The 17,804-nt window shown below is 36.6% G+C and overlaps 1 protein-coding gene and 1 non-coding gene across 14 annotated transcripts in view; one reads left to right on the top strand and one right to left on the bottom strand.

The window, feature by feature from the left end:
• SSBP2 (single stranded DNA binding protein 2) overlaps positions 1-17,804 on the top strand; it is a 309,901-nt gene that overhangs the window by 170,710 nt on the left and 121,387 nt on the right. The window lies entirely within an intron of this gene.
• On the bottom strand, positions 14,595-14,661 carry MIR7691 (microRNA mir-7691). Its single transcript, NR_107835.1, has one exon. It is a non-coding gene; the product is annotated as a microRNA mir-7691 (primary transcript).

The following is a 17,804-nucleotide window of genomic DNA, read 5'->3' as shown; positions in this document are numbered from 1 at the left end:
CTTTGTTGTTAATATATTGCCCGTTTATAGGATGTCCTTTTTTTTATCAAGGTTTTGAACATTTTTAAGTCATTATAGTGTTATTTTAAAGTAATATTTGAAATTAGCTTAGACTCAACAGTGATAAAATTGAAATTATATCTGAAGTTTCAGACTTCAGGTTTTTCTAAACCGCTTTACACTGCCATGATTATTACCATAACAAGCTTTAATTTGGTGTCACTTTGAATTTAGGCCATGATGTCAAACTGTGCTAAAAGAAATTCTCTAGTGGCCAGAACTATTCAGTAACAGCTGTTGCTCTACCTGTGAGAGGATTTAAAAAAACCCTGGCAGCAAAAAGCTGTCTGATATGCCTTTTAAATTATTACTGTATTAGTTGCTGCTTATATATGTAGAGGTTGACTTTAGTTGTGGATATTTTGTTAGGATACTACTGATTTAATTCTGTGGAACAAAGTAGATTTGGCGTGACTGTACCAGCAGTGGAAGTTCTCATCACTGGAGAGCAATCAGATGTTGAGAGAAAGTCATCAGTCTAATTGTGTATTTTATTTTGTTTTGTAACATTGTAGAGTAATGGAGGATTACTTCTAGGATGTAAATGTATCTCCTGTGCAAATATTTTTTAAGATTTTAACTAAAAGTAGTTATCCTCCCATTCCCCCATCTACCTTTGTTAAACTGCTTTCACTGATGCTGAAGCTGAAACTCCAGTACTTTGGCCACCTTATGCGAAGAGTTGAGTCATTGGAAAAGACTCTGATGCTGGGAGGGATTGGGGGCAGGAGGAGAAGGGGACGACAGAGGATGAGATTGCTGGATGGCATCACCGACTCGATGGACATGAGTTTGAGTAGACTCCGGGAGTTGGTGATGGACAGGGAGGCCTGGCGTGCTGCGATTCATGGGGTCGCAAAGAGTCGGACACGACTGAGCGACTGAACTGAACTGATGTTCTATGTATGTAAGAAATTTTTGTAATAATTGCTATCACAGGATGATAACTAACAGACATTACTTCTGGTAACATGACTTTGCCTAGATTTTTTAAAGATTGGTTAATTTCAGATACCGTGCCATATTACTGGACTGTTTGGAAAAAAAAGTCTCAACTTTTTAATTTTGAAGTATATAACTAAAAGAAACTAAAGACAGTAATAAGCATCTCTTATTATATGGTAAAGAATCATCAAGCATTGCGAATCAAAAGGGATATTGAGAGGAGCAGATGCACAAGAAAACTGTACATAATATTGTATCATTTTGCACAGTCGACTTTGATTGGAAGTAGGTTGTGAGAATCATAGGAATTGGTTCTTTTCAGGTGCTTTTGAAATTTTAACTAGACAGAGAACACAAAAGTTTACGTATATTTCTTTGGCAGCAATTGGAAAGATGTCTCTAGCATTGATTTTCATGATAGGGATATGTGTGTGGACAGAGAGTGAGGGAGGAACTCTTAAGAGAGCAGAACTATTTTCAAGCACCAGAGCATCCCTTTGAATACAGTCAATGAACCAAGTAGAAATATTATTTCAACCAACTTGAAATATTATTTCATCACTTATAAGATGCACTTTTTTTTTTTACATTGTAATGTTCCTATAATTGGGATACAGTTTACAGTTGATAGTTGCACACCCCTTGTTGACCAAACAGCAGTCATCATAGTTGTCCTTGTAAGAATCTTGTAAGGTGATGTTTGACGCTAGAAGGAGCAGGAAACAGGAGGAGCTTTTGAATACCAAAGCTTATAAATGGCTCATTCTTTAGTCCAGTTTTCTCTTGATTTCTCATAGCCTTATTTTACATGAAACTTTGATATTCTAAGATGCTGATTACAAGTCTGTCTGTCTTTTGCTGGAGAATCAGTCACTGTCTGTATGAGTAACTTGGTCTTGAGAGAATCTGGATGGAGTAAGCTGCTTTGGCTCAGATACTTCCTTTGGACCAATAAGCTGTGCATAATCCTTAGGGATGACAACCTCAGGAAAAAAAATTCTGAAAGTGGTTAGGGTAGAATAGGCAATGAAACATGTTTAATATACCATTTTAAGAAAAAGGAGTCTTATTATAAGGACTCATAAAGAGGATAAAGAACCAAATCTAGAAAGCTGTTGGGTACCAAGGCAGCTCTAGGTTCTAGCTTCTTTCTCTCTCTCATTACCCAGCCATTTTACGCAGGCCCTCTCCTGGCAAATGTGTTCTTTACACACACACCCCCACACCGACAAATATGTTCTCTACACACACACACACAAACACACACACACACACACCCCTTCTTTCGCATGCATACAATCATTCACACACTACTTGTCTTTGTGTATTGGCTTTTCCTGTTGCTGCTGATGAGCCAGTTTTCTCTTAGGTCTGAAAATACTATTCAGTCTGACTAGCTAAACAAATTACCATCACTTTTTATAAGCAGAGCTCTTCAAACCTGCATGACTCACAGATCACTGATTAGCCAGAATTTGGCTGCCCCTGAGATGCTAACTACTCATTGATAATAATAGATCAACGGTGCATCACCAATTGGGGTTGTGGCAATATAAATAAGAGGGAAGCTGGGACTAATTCATGTGGGTTTTCTTAGTAAGAACACTGTTCTTATTTAAAAAGAAGTTACATTCTCAAATCTAGAACTTTTGGGAAAACTTGGGTTTTGAGAAAAGAAGAGAAAGAAGAAAGAAAAGAAGGGAGGGACTCATTGAATATATAGAAGCCAGCAAAGAGCTTGGTGTTTTTCTGTTACTTCTTGTGTAATCGACTAAGGTAATTTAATTGACATTCCTAATTTAAGTAAGTTGCATAAAAGAAATTTGAAGTTAGGCCTGTTTGTCTGTCCTGAAAGCCCATGAGTTTTTCCCTAAGATGACATAGTGTGTCGTCTTTTGTCCGTTGATGATATTTTTTCCTATGTGTTCTTGCTTTCCGTAGGTATGTGTTCAATACATGAAATGAGATGGTCTTGAAAACAGAGAACATGCATGCCCTATTTTTGCATGTTATATGCGGTAGTTTCTCAAGTTTCTATTATTTTAAATGTTATTTTTACCTACTAAATGGTAGAATATTGCCTTATAGTGGTAAAATCTTGAACAGTATCCAGGACTATTTGAAATTTTGGAAGATCATGTTTTTCAACCTACAGTCATGATCAAAAAACTTAGTACTGAGTATTTCTCATTGTCTGATTATGGTGTTCTTCCTGCCCACTCTTTATATTAATGTATATTTATGCCACCACCACTACAGTGGAGATACAGAGCAATTCCATCACCTAAGAAATTACCCCTTAGCCATTGTAGTTAACCCATTCCCAGCCACTGGTGACCACTGATCTGTTTTCTGTCCCTATAGTTTTGTCTTTCTAGAATGTCATAAAGATGGACTCACAGTATGTAGCCTTTTGAGTCTGGCTTCAGTCACTTAGGTAATACATTTGAGATTATTCCATAATGTTGCATGTTATTAGTAGTAGTTTGGGCTTCCCTGTTGCAAATAAAGAACCTGCCTGCCAGTGCAGGAAATGCAGGTTCGATCCCCTGGAGTAGGAAATGGTAACCCACTCCAGTATTCTTGCCTGAAAATCTCACAGACAGAGGTGCCTGGTAGGCTACAGTCAGTGGGGTTGCAAAGAGTTAGACATGACTGAGTAACTAAGCAACAACAACAGATTAGTAATTTACCCTTCATATTGATGAGTAGTATTCCATTGTATGAATATACCTCAGCTTGTTTATTCATTCTTCAATTGAGAGGCATTTGAGTTGTTCCAGCTTGAAGCAGCTATGAATTAAGCCAATATAAACAGAGGATTATGTTTTTTTTTTTTCTTTCTTCATTTGGATACATACCTAGGAATGGGATTGCTGTGTTGTATGGTGCTGTGTTTGACTTTATGAGAAAATACCAAACTGTTTTCCAAAGTGTCTGTGTTTTCCTTTCCCCCCACCAGTGCATGAGAGTTCTAGTTGCTTTGTGTTTTCTCTAGCACTTGTTATCCTCAGGTTTTGTGGGGGTTTTTGTTCCTGTTTTTAGTCATTCTAATTGGTATGTACTGGCTTCGAACTGTGGGTTTTTTGGCATGTGACTGTTGAATAATGAGACTGATTACCTTTTCGTGTGCTTGGTGAGGTGTCAAAATCTTTTACTCATTTTTAAAACTGGGTTGTTAAGTTTTGAGAGTTCTTTATATATTCAGGATACAAAAATTTTATCAGAAATGTCCTTTGAATATATTTTCTCCCTGCTGTGGCTTGTCTTTTAATTTTCTTAATAGTGTTCTTCAAAGAACAGAGAAGTTCTTACTTTTAATGAAGTCCAATTTATCGATTTTTACTTTGGTGATATATTAAGAAATCCTTGTCTAGATCAAGATTCCACAGATTTTTTTTTTCCCCTATGCTTTCTCTAAGAAGTTTTAGTTTCGGGTTTTACTTTCTTTGTGGCCCATTGTGACCCATTTTTATTTTTATGTATGGTCCACAGTTTGGATTGGACTCTTGGTTTTTGGTGTATCAGTATCCAATTATTCCTGCCCCATTTGTTGAAAAGACTCTTCTTTCTCCATTGAATTGTATTTGCATCTTGGACTTCCCTGGTGGCTCAGACAGTAAAGCATCTGCCTACAATGCGGGAGACCCAGGTTCAACCCCTGGGTTGGGAAGATCTCCTGGAGAAGGAAATGGCAACCCACTCCAGTATTCTTGCCTGGAAAATCCCATGGATGGAGGAACCTGGCAGGCTACAGTCCATGGGGTCGTAATGAGTCAGACACGACTGAGTGACTTCACTTTCAAAATCACCAGCATGTGTGGATCCACTGTTCTTTCTCCATGGCCTTGTTATCTTGTTTGCTATTCTTTATATAAGTCTTGAAGTAAGATAGTGTGAAACTTCCAGTTTTGTTCATTTTCAAACTTTTTTGGTTATCCTGGTTCTTTTTTCATTTTTATATAAATTTTGAAGTCAGCTTTTGATTTCTACAAAGCAGTTCTTTTGGGATATTGATTGGAACTATCTATAATCTGTTGAGTTTATAGATTGAGGAGAAGGGAAATAGTAACAATGTTGAGCCTTCCCATTCTTGAGTGCTGCACATTCCTCCATCTAAGTCTTCTTAAATTTCTTTTATTAGTGAATTATAGCTTTTCAGCACACACAGTTTTGATTTATAGCAAAATAGTTTTATAATTTTTATGGTATAATAAGTGCTGCTTTTAGAATCTTAATATATATAATCATTCATATCCTATATATTGATTTTCTACCTTGTTAAACTACTAAATTTAAGTTTTAGTACCTATTTTATGTTTCTTTTTGGAGTTTATGTATAAACAGTGATATCTCAGATTTTCCAAAAAAGTATGTTTTGTTTTAATTCATGAGGTCCTTAGGACATGATGTGTTCTTACATATAATATCATATGATTAGATGATTCTAATGACTTGTTTTTTCCCTTTTCTCCTTGGTTGTTTTAATGTCACTTATTTGGTGTATAGACCAATTTAATCAATTCTCTCTCATAAGATGCCATATCCTTATATACTTAAGATATTCATTTACATGGAAAATGACATATAGGAAAGTGAATTTTTCTCAGAGTCCTCTCTGTTAATGCAGTTTGAAAGACTGTGTATCTCACTTGCTATGGACCACTAAGATAAATAATAAAAACAGAAAATACATTCTTGCTAGAATTGTACTTTTTTGCGCTGCTTAGTCATCATTGTTATATAAGTAAAAAAGGTCTAAGCATTTTAATCATGTTCAAGACTGCCTTCATATTTCATGTGATTTAAAAAAAAAAAAGGAGTTGTGACATTGCTTGAGTGAATTCTCAAGACCTTAAAAATGAATCTGTAATTTGAGCAGATGATGATGAATGAGAGGCATTTACAGTGCACAGTTGCTGTCTAGATGCAATTCTGCTCTGTAGTGCTTTATTGATTTCTTTCTTTCTGCACTGCCGCAACTCAGGATTTCTTCTCAGTAACATAGGGGCATTGGAAACAAAATGCAGTTCTTTCCCCTCAATCTAAAAATTTTCTTATATTTAATATTAATAGAATTTTATCTAATTTAGTTTGCCTGTTTTTGACAATATTTGTTTGTGGATGTATTTCCTAAGGCTGCTGTTTTGGACTAGAAGTTTGTTGTTTAGTCACTAAGTTGTGTCCAGTCTTTTGTGACCCCGTGGACTGTAGTCTGCCAGGCTCCTCTGTCCATGATATTTCCCAGGCAAGAATACTGGAGTGGGTTGCAGTTTCCTCCTCCAGGGGATCATCCCGACCCACGGATTGAACCTGCATCTCCTGCATTGGCAGGTGGATTCTTTACCACTGAGTCACCAGGGAAGCCTGGACTAGAAGTTATTAACTAGAATTATTTTTTTAGGGTTAACAGGTAAAAAAGCACAGACTATTGTTTTTTCACATACTGCATTGCCATCCTTTACTGCCATGAATAAGAAGCAAGGTTTTTAAAGATACCTAAAGCCACCTGTTATAGATAATACTCATCATTGTTTTTCTAGGTTTTAAGAGACTGTTGACAATATTTTACTTCCTTTTTCTATTCTCAGTGTCTTCATTTTCCAGTGTCATAGGAGGTTTCTAATGTAAATCAGAAAAGAAACATTCTTGAGGAAGGTTTATCAGGGGATATTACTTGGTGTGATGTTTTACTCTAGCACTTTTAGACACTCATTTTATTAAAGTATGTGAGAAAACTAATTTCTGAAAACATTAATTGTAGAAAAAGATTTCTGGGAATTGGAGAAATTCTTTTGATCAGAAGACAGTGCTGAAGTCTGGGAAGTGAGACAGTGGTCTTTAACAAAAAATCGTATATCAATTTGTAATGGTTCTTAAAAGTTCTGTAATTTCTTAAACACATTCTTCTAATTTCAAGAGTGTTACCTATTGTAATACCTAATGAGAACAGAACTTATTTATAAAACATAGCTTTATTGTCAAGTCTGTTATAATGTATCTCTATAAAATCTAAGTATGCTGTTCTTGTCTGATGGAGTGTGAAGAGAGTAAGGGGTATCAAAGACCAGGGGTGGGAAAATATGTACTCTGGTAGTTTTCTATTCATATCTAGCTAGAATTATCTGCTGTTAAGCCATAGTGCCTGCTTTCCCTACAAGTCGAAGTTCTGGCTGTCTTTTACATTTTTCTGCAACTCTTTAACAGTAGAGTGTACACTCACATCTATGTTCTGATCTAAACAGCAGGACAGTGAACTATAAAGGTTCTCTGACTCTTATCTAGGGATAATGTTTAAATCCAAATATAATTATTCACACTCTTAAACACAACATTAAAAAAAATTGGAAATAACGTAAGAATCTAGTAGCAGCAGAAATGACTCCCATTTCTAACTAAATAGGAAGTATTATACAATTAATCATGGCACATAGTAAAAGACTCACTTGATACACTACTGAATTCTGTTACTCAATATATTTTGTTAAAGTTTATAGGAAAAGCAGTCTTTTTTTCAGTCACTGATTGTGGGACTTATATATGTTAAAACCACAAAATATTAATAATTGCTGTCTCACATACAGGGTTGTCGTTACCATCTTTCTAAATTCCATATATATGTGTTAGTATACTGTATTTGGTGTTTTTCTTTCTGGCTTACTTCACTCTGTAGAATAGGCTCCAGTTTCATCCACCCCATTAGAACTGATTCAACTGTATTCTTTTTAATGGCTGAGTAATACTCCATTGTGTATATGTACCACAGCTTTCTTATCCATTCCTCTGCTGATGGACATCTAGGTTGCTTCCATGTCCTGGCTATTATAAACAGTGCTGCGATGAACATTGGGGTACACGTGTCTCTTTCAATTCTGTATGCGAGACAGCAGAAGAGACACAGATGTATAGAACAGTCTTTTGGACTCTGTGGGAGAGGGAGGGGGGGATGATTTGGGAGAATGGCTTTAAAACATGTATAATATCATATAAGAAATGAATCGCCAGTCCAGGTTTGATGCAGGATACAGGAAGCTTGGGGCTGGTGCACTGGGATGACCCAGAGGGATGGTATGGGGAGGGAGGTGGGAGGGGGGTTCAGGATGGGGAACACATGTACACCCGTGGTGGATGCATGTTGATGTATGGCAAAACCAATAGAATATTGTAAAATAAAAATAATAATAAAAATTTAAAAAATAATTGAAAGACGGATCTACACAACTGAATGAACAAAATCAGAAATTGTAAGTATGTGAATACACAAAATGTTTTAATTCATATCTCACTTGAAGATAAATGACTTCAGAAAAAATGTAGCATGTGGTTTATAACCTATGCACATGTACAGTGCACAACAGTGATGCAAAGGGTGGAAGGAGAGAAATGCAGCGCACTGCTTATAGGGTTCCTTATGCTCTACATAAAGTGCCAGCGTGCACATGAAGTGGTATCATAAGTATAGAGTACCTGCAAGGCGGGAGACCTGGGTTCTGTCCCTGGGTCGGGAAGACCTGCTGGAGGATATAATGGCAACCCACTCCAGTATTCTTGCCTGGGAAATTCCATGGACAGAGGAGCCTGTTGGGCTACAATCCATGGGGCTGCAAAGAGTCAGACATGACCAAGCAACTAACACTCTACACTACTACATACTATATAAATATGAATATTATAAACCCTAGAGCAGTCACTAAAATAAACAGAGTTATAGGTAATAACTCATCAAATGAGATAAAAAAGAAATCATTAAAAAACATTCATTTAATCCAAAAGAGGGTAAAGCAGAGGGAAAGGGGAGTAAAGAGTAGATGTGAAAAATAGAAGACAGCAAGATGATAGATTTAAAGTTAACCATGTCAACAGTCACATTAAATAGAAACTAAACATCCCATTTTAAAAGCAGGGATTTCCAGATTGGATGAAAAAAACCAGACCCAACTATGCTGCCTAAAAGAAACCAACATTAAGTATAAAGAAACAAATACATTAAAAATGAAAAGAATGGAGAACACTAAACAAAGTTGGAGTGGCTATATTAATGTTAGAAAAAGATTTCAAAGCAAAGAAATATAACCAAGGATATAGACATCATTTCATCTGTTAAAGGGGTCAAATAAATTTTGTGATACACACACACACAATGGATTATTATCTACCCTTTGAAAAGGAGATCTGCCATTTGCAACAACATGGATGAACTTGGAGGACATTATGCTAAGTGAAGCCAGGCACATAATGCAAAAGAAAAAACTGCATGATGTCACTTGTTTGTAAAATCTAACAAAGTCATATACATGAAATAAAAAAGTAGAACAGTGGTTAATAGGGCTGGGAAGATGGTGACCAGAGGGTACAAATTTGCAGTTTTATAGATGCTCTCATCATACATGCACAGAAAGGTAACTATGTTAATTAGCTTGATTGTAGTCATTATGTGTTTCATCATGTATATCAAATCACCATGTTGTATACCTTAAATGTATGCAATTCTTATTTTAAAACATTTTTAAATAGTTAAGGGGTTAATTCATCCGAAGGATATTTAATCTTAAACATTTATGGACCTATTAACAAAGCTTCAAGATACTGGAAGTAAGAACTAATAGAACTATAAAAAGAAAATAGAGGAACCTTCACACCATTCAAAACAGCCATCCTCAAAGTCTACAAACAATAAATGTTGGAGAGGGTGTGGATAAAAGAGAACACTCCTACAGTGTTGGTGGGAATGTAAATTGGTGCAGCCATTATGGAAAACAGTATGACAGTTCCTTAAAAACTAAAAATAGAACTACCATATGATTCTACAATCCCACCCCTGGGCATATATCTGGAGAAAACCATACTTTGAAAAATACATGCACTCTTGTGTTCATAGCAGCACTGTTACAAGAGCCAAGACACAGAAGCAACCTTAATGTCCATCAAGAGATGAACAGATAAAGAAGATGTGGTATGTACATACAACGGAATATTAGCCATAAAAAAGAATGAAATGCCATTTGTAGCGTTATGGGTGGAGCTGGAGATTATCATAGTAAATGAAGTAAATCAGACAAAGAAGGACAAATATCGTATGATATCACTTATATGTGGATTCTAAAAAATGATACAAATGAACTTATTTACAGAATAGAAACAGACTCACAGACTTAGAAAACAAATTTATGTTTACCTAATGGGCAAGTGAAGACGGGTGGGATAAATGAGGAATTGGGGATTAAAATATACACTCTACCGTTTTTAAAATAATCAACAAAGACCTACGTATGCATGGAAAACTCTACTCAGTACCCTAATAACATATGTGGGAGAAAAATCTGAAAAAGAACAGACGTGTGTATGGGTAAAACTAAGTCACTTTGCTGTACAGCTGAAACTAGCACAACCTTGTAAATCAACTATACTGCAATGTAAGATAAAAATTAAAAGTTAAATTAAAAAAGAAAGAAATCCGTAAGTTGTTATTAGAGATGCCCTTCTATCAATAGATAGAAAAAAATTGGATAGAAAATTAGTAAGAATATAAAATACGGAAACAACACTAACTTGGCCTAATGGACCTTTACTAAACACTTTACCCACAACGGCAGAATATATTCTTTTCAAAAGCATGTTAAATAGTTACCAAGTTAAGCAGTATTCTTAGCTAGAATCCTTTTAAAACTTAAATCTCATAAATTTAAAAGGATTATAGTCATACAAACTCGGAGAAGGCAATGGCACCCCAATCCAGTACTCTTCCTTGGAAAATCCCATGGACAGAGGAGCCTGGTAGGCTGCAGTCCATGGGATCGCTAAGAGTCGGACACGACTACTGAGCGACTTCACTTTCACTTTTCACTTTCATGCATTGAAGAAAGAAATGGCAACCCACTCCAGTGTTCTTGCCTGGAGAATCCCAGGGACGGGGGAGCCTGGTGGGCTGCCGTCTATGGGGTTGCACAGAGTCGGACATGACTGAAGTGACTTAGCAGCAGCAGCAGCAGTCATACAAACTATGCTTTCTAACCAAGTGAAATTAATTTGGAAACCAGTAACAGAAACCATGAACTTCCAGATGTTCAAGCTGGTTTTAGAAAAGGCAGAGGAACCAGAGATCAAATTGCCAACATCCACTGGATCATCGAAAAAGCAAGAGAGTTCCAGAAAAACATCTATTTCTGCTTCAGTGACTATGCCAAAGCCTTGGACTGTGTGGATCACAATAAACTGTGGAAAATTCTGAAAGAGATGGGAATACCAGACCACGTGACCTGCCTCTTGAGAAACCTGTATGCAGGTCAGGAAGCAACAGTTAGAACTGGACATGGAACAACAGACTGGTTCCAAATAGGAAAAGGAGTACATCAAGGCTGTATATTGTCACCCTGTTTATTTAACTTCTATGCAGAGTACATCATGAGAAATGCTGGGCTGGAAGAAGCACAAGCTGGAATCAAGATTGCCAGAAGAAATATCAATAACCTCAGATATGCAGATGACACCACCCTTATGGCAGAAAGTGAAGAGGAGCTAAAGAACCTCTTGATGAAAGTGAAAGAGGAGAGTGAAAAAGTTGGCTTAAAGCTCAACATTCAGAAAACGAAGATCATGTTATCTGGTCCCATCACTTCATGGGAAGTAGATGGGGAAACAGTGGAAACAGTGTCAGACTTTATTTTTGGGGGCTCCAAAATCACTGCAGATAGTGACTGCAGCCATGAAATTGAAAGACACTCCTTGGAAGGAAAGTTATGACCAACCTAGATAACATATTCAAAAGCAGAGACATTACTTTGCCAACAAAGGTCCATCTAGTCGAGGCTATGGTTTTTCCAGTAGTCATGTATGGATGTGAGAGTTGGACTGTGAAGAAAGCTGAGCGCCGAAGAATTGATGCCTTTGAACTGTGGTGTTGGAGAAGACTCTTGAGAGTCCCTTGGACTGCAAGGAGATCCAACCAGTCCATTCTAAGGGAGATCAGCCCTGGGTGTTCAATGGAAGGACTGATGCTAAAGCTGAAACTCCAATACTTTGGCCACCTGATGTGAAGAGTTGACTCATTGGAAAAGACTGATGCTGGGAGGGATTGGAGGCAGGAGGAGAAGGGGACGACAGAGGATGAGATGGCTGGATGGCATCACCGACTCCATGGACATGAGTTTGAGTAGACTCCGGGAGTTGGTGATGGACAGGGAGGCCTGGCGTGCTGCGATTCATGGGGTCGCAAAGAGTTGGACACGACTGAGTGACTGAACTGAACTAAACAGGAAAGTATTTGGAAAATTCCCAAATGCTTGGAAGTTTTTAACTATATGAAAATGAAAAGCGACTAAAAGAATTGTGGATTTCCACTAAACCAGTACTTACAGAAAAATCATCTGTTTATTTAGAAAAGAAGAAAGGCCTTGAATTAGTGACATTGGTTTCAACCTCAAGCACGGAGGGGAAAAAAAGAGAAAATAAAACCAAAGACAGAAAGAAAACAAATAATAACGATCAGAGTGGAAATTAACAAAATAAAAATAGAGAAAACCAGTAAAACCAAAAGTTGATTCCTTGAGAAAATGAATGAAATGAATAAATCTGTAGCTAACTTGTCAGAAAATAAGACACAGAAATCAGTATCAAGACTGAGAGAAATGGCATCGTTACCGATTCTATATGTATTAAGAATATAACAACCATGTACCAATAAATTCTGAAACTTAGATAAAATGGACAAATTCCTTGAAAGACACAAGTTACCAAAGCCAACTCAAGAAGAAATTGATAATCTGAATAGCTATTAAAGAAACTGAATTTATATGTGAATCAGATCAGATCAGATCAGATCAGTCCGCTCAGTCGTGTCCGACTCTTTGCGACCCCATGAATCGCAGCACAGCAGGCTTCCCTGTCCCTCACCAACTCCCGGAGTTCACTGAGACTCACGTCCATCGAGTCAGTGATGCCATCCAGCCATCTCATCCTCTGTCGTCCCCTTCTCCTCCTGCCCCCAATCCCTCCCAGCATCAGAGGCTTTTCCAATGAGTCAACTCTTCACATGAGGTGGCCAAAGTACTGGAGTTTCAGCTTCAGCATCATTCCTTCCAAAGAAATCCCAGAGCTGATCTCCTTCAGAATGGACTGGTTGGATCTCCTTGCAGTTCAAGGGACTCTCAAGAGTCTTCTCCAACACCACAGTTTAAAATGTGAATACATTTCCACAAAACAAAATCCATATTCTAACAGATTTATTCAGACGTCTATCAAACATTTTCAGGAAGAAATCATGCCAACTGTACATGAACTCTTCTAGAAAAAGAGAGAGAGAACACTTCCTAACTCATTCAGTGAGGCCAGCATTATCCTGCCACCAAAATGAGACAAAGGCATTCCAAATCAGAAGACTAAAGAATGATATCCCATGTGAATATAGATGCAAAAGATTCTTGACAAAAGTTAAGTAAACAGAGTCCAACAATATATAAAGAGGATGTATACTGTAAGCAAGTGGAGTTTGTTGTAGGAATATAAGGTTGGTCTAACACTTGAAAATCAGTCAAGGCAATGTGTCATCTAATAAATACAGAAAAAGCATTTGACAAAATCCAACATTCATTTTTTTATAACCCACAGCAAATTGGGAATAAAAAGTAACTTCCTTAATTTCATGGTAAAATACTCAATGTTACCCTCTACCATCAACAATAAAGCAAGGGTATCTGTCTACTTTTACTACTTAAGTTCAACACCATACTGAAGGTTCTAGCCAGTGGACTTGGGCAAGAAAAAAGAAAAAAAAAAAAGGGAAAACAGAAAGGAACAGGTAAAATTGTCTTTTTTTGCAGATGATGTGATCAGCTATGTAGAAAACTGCAGTAGATGGTGAGTGGGTTGTATGACACAAAGCTGAAGAGGTAAATAGGCCATAAATACTTTTAAAATCTGTTTACATTATGGAGTGCCAGAGTTTCAGAAGGGCAGTGCATAACCACTAAACTTTTTTCAGCATTGATGAGACTTGCGATTAGTATATTTTGATTGCATTGTTTAACTGTATTGAAGAGGGCCTTAATACTCAAGGTAGAGACTCAGGTAAAGTCTATAGAAATAATATAGATAAAGTTGATAGTTTCTTCGACTGCAGGAGGGAAGGAGAGATGTGAACAGATTTGCAGGAGGGAAGGAGAGATGTGAACAGATTTGATATTAGTACCTATTAAGAGTTGGAAGTGACAGGATCTTTACTGAATGCGGAAGATGGGGTAGGGGTTGGAAAGATGGAATGAGTTTTAAACATGTGTAGCTTGATTGAGATAGCCAAGTGGTGATGTACTAGAGCCAGTTTATACCAGTGTCTGGATTGAGAGAAAAGTCTTAATGGCTTATAATAGGCTAGAAGACACAGAATGGTAATTGAATTTCATGGGAATGAAGGAGATTGCCTGGGGAGAAGATGTCAGTAGAAAGGTGAGCTTAGGAAGAGCAACCAACTTATAAAGAGAGAAATATGAAAGTGAAATTAGGAAGGATGGATCAAAGAGGTAAGAAAAAGAAGCATATAAAGTGTGTTATGCAAAGAGACATTTTCAGAAAGGAGAGAGAGGTTCATAGCGTCAAACGCTGCTGAGAGGTCTGTAATAACTAACATTTATGTAGAGGTTGTTAGTTATTAGACCTCTCAGCAGCTCAGCTGGTAAAAAATATGCCTGCAATGTGGGAGACCTGAGTTTCAATCCCTGGGTTGGGAAGATCCCCTGGAGAAGGGAAAGGCTAGCTACTCCAGTATTCTGGCCTGGAGAATTCCATGGACTGTATAGTCCATGGAGTTGCAGAGCTGGACACGACTGAGTGACTTTCACTTTTCATATATATATAGGATAGTGTGGACTAAGCTCTCTTGGAAACAATTTTGCAATGCTTTATTAACTTTTATCACAATTCTTTGAACTAGGTATTAACATATCCCAGTTTTCCAGATGAGGTAAGTGAGGTACAGAGAAGCTAAGTAACTTGCCCAAGAAAACTCTTGGCTAATAGAATCAAGATTTGAGCTCAGATAACTTGACTATGCAGTTTATGCTTTTGACCAGCAAGATAAGTAATGAAAATGACAGATGGATTTAAAAATAAGGGTTTCACTGACAACTTTAGTCAGTTTTTGTGAATCAAATGGGAGCAAAAACCTATTGCAGTGGATTGAGGAATAAATGAGAAAAATGAGAAAAGGGAAGTGTAGACAATTCTTTCATGACACTGGGGTGTGAAAAGGGGGAGTAGGGCCATAGGCAAGTACTGTTTTGAGATTTAGGAAAGGCCAGACCTTCTAAGATAAGCAAATCTTAGATTAAATGCGGATGAGAGGAAACACGTAAAGAAGGGAGGATTGGAGAGAAAACAGGAGGAAGGAAGAGAAAGAGGGAAACAGAGAATAGAGTTTTTGGACAAAGCAATAGGGAATAAGGGTCATAGCAAATTTAAATGAATTGAGGGAGCTTAGGAGGAGAGAGACCTCTTTTATTGTCACATTGGGGAAGGAGGAAAGCATGGATGTGGATGCATATAAACTTTCCTGCTGTTCCAACTCCTTTGATCTCAATTTCTCTCTCCTTCATAAATTTGAAACAGGGATGAAAATTCTCTGTGTCACCAAGTTACTAACTTGGACTTAGGTTGGCTAGAGGGGAGAAGGAAGAGCATCCTTCCACTTTGCTACTGAAATACAGGTTTCTAAGACACAGAATGAGCTGGGAAGTCTTTCTGGTACTGTTCTGGCATGGATGATTTTCAACCACTTTTGAAGAATTCACACTTACAGTTACTAAAGGAAATGAACATACCCCTTGGTGGTATGTGCTGGGATAAATCTGCATTTATAGAAAAGGTTGAGTGTAAAGATAATCTAAAATATTCAGCTATGGGTGATAGAGATTGTGATATGCAATATTGCTTTTTAAGCAGTTGTCTAGAATACGGGGTCAGCAAACTACAGCCCTCTGCCTGTTTTTAAAATAAAATTTTGCTGGGAGCATTGCTGAGACATAACCACATCCATTCTTGGTATATGTCTGTGGCAGCTTTTGCACTACCACACCAGGGTTAAGTGGTTGTAGTAGAGACTATATAACCTACAAAGCCTCACTGTTGAGCTCTTTTCAGGACAAGTTTGCTGACCTTTTGTCTACAATAATAAGGCAGTAAGGACTTGGAAAAAATTTTGAGAAAAAGAGAAATTAAGATAATAAAAATGTGAAAGGAATTAGAAAAGTGGAAGCTATTTAGGATATATTGCTAAATGGAAATATCACTTTACAAACCTATATAGATTATCCCTTAATCTCATTTTTATTTTAAAAATTTATATAAAAATATTATAGTTTCTGAATGGTGAGATTACAGTTGATTTTTATTTTCTTACTGGCTCTCATGTGTTTTCTGATTTTTCTACAGTGAACATGTGTTAACTGTATCACTAATAAAATCATCTAGTGGTAGAATAGGATGAGACATAGAAGCCAAAATGAATTAATTAGGAAGAATAGAGAGTGTGTCAGGGTTAGACAAAGATGAGACTCCTGGAAGATGGGTAAAGAAAATGCTTCTTGGTTACCGAACAGTTGGAGAAATTTTTAGATGACGTCTCTAATAAACACTTTCAGGTCCCTGAGTTCCTTATATTTGACCAGCCTCTGATATGAGCACTACCCACAAAAAAGAGAGAAAATAGAGGTTTCTAAGTTATAAATTACATTTACACTTTGTCACTCATTTCCAGAGATTCAGAATTTTAAGTTTGGTTTATGGAGATGTTTTTAATTTTTGTGACCTGTAGATAATGCTCTATATTAGTGGTTTATATTTAATTTGAAAAATTATTTAGCTGTGAATAAAACCTATAATATATTTGAGGGCTTGTTTTGTAGGCAGTCACAATTGTGCTTTAAAAAAAAGGTGAACAGCTTTTATTTGGGCAAAACTAAGTCAGAAATTACAGAAAGTAATTTTTTCAATGAAGTACTGTTATTAACCAGATGAGATGTTAAGTAATTTTATTGTGATATTCCATTCAACATCTGCACTGTAGCACTACCCAGATGCTCACTATAAAGTTCAGTGGATTTTGAAAAACATTAAATTGACTTCAGGGGCTGCACTATGCTAGGAGTCATTGAAATAGAAACCAATTTTTACCAAATCTCATCTCTTAAGTAAATCACATATTTTTTATTTAATGTATCACTCTGAATGGTATTTATTCTCTCTGTAATGACCAAATCACTTGTTTAGGGCAATCTCAAGACTGAAGCTTAGACTATAAACTGCTGACTTGCAGATAAATTGTCATGTAAAACAAACATAAAACCAAGCAAAAAATAACCCCCAATGTTTGTTCTCTTTGTCATTTAAAATGAGTCAATAGGCTGATGGTTAACTATAATTAAAATGTAACTTGTAAGAGGAATTTTTATGTAACCTTGTTAAGAAAAAAAAATAGTGAATGAGCTTTAGAACCAGAATATATGTGGCTACAGATGGATTTTTACATAAAGTGTAAAATTTAAGCCCGTGTATCAAATATGAAACTAATTATATAAAATTAAATATATTCAGTAGTATATTTATAATTAAACACATGCACAGACATATATGTCTGTGTATTTGTGTGTAAATTATATCCCATCTATTCTACTATTATGACGATGAATAAAGCAATGATTTTGAATGAAGGTTTTAGTAAGGATGATATTTAAAAGAAATTTGCTGTTACTAAAATGCAGTATGTTATGGGATTACCTTAAAGAGAAGTGGTAGAAGTCCTGCTGTTTGTTATT

This window comes from Bos taurus, chromosome 7 (genome assembly GCF_002263795.3).
Source record: "Bos taurus isolate L1 Dominette 01449 registration number 42190680 breed Hereford chromosome 7, ARS-UCD2.0, whole genome shotgun sequence".
NCBI classification, from domain to species: domain Eukaryota; kingdom Metazoa; phylum Chordata; class Mammalia; order Artiodactyla; family Bovidae; genus Bos; species Bos taurus.
Note: the sequence above shows the minus strand (reverse complement) of the source record. Positions and strands in the feature narration are given on the sequence as shown.